This window comes from Rana temporaria, chromosome 7 (assembly GCF_905171775.1).
Source record: "Rana temporaria chromosome 7, aRanTem1.1, whole genome shotgun sequence".
In the NCBI taxonomy this organism is placed as follows: domain Eukaryota; kingdom Metazoa; phylum Chordata; class Amphibia; order Anura; family Ranidae; genus Rana; species Rana temporaria.
The window spans coordinates 33,686,629-33,686,829 of NC_053495.1; positions in this window are offsets into that span (position 1 = coordinate 33,686,629).

Consider the following 201-nt stretch of genomic DNA (forward strand, 5'->3'; position numbering starts at 1 on the left):
GCGAACGACTTACGCAAATGACGTAAAATGTTCAAAATTCGACACGGAAATGACGTCCATACTTAACATAGGATACGCCTCATATAGCAGGGGTAACTATACGCCGAAAAAAGCCTTACGGAAACGACGTAAAAAAATGCGCCGGCCGGACGTACGTTCGTGGATCGCCGTATCTAGCTAATTTGCATACTCGACGCGGAA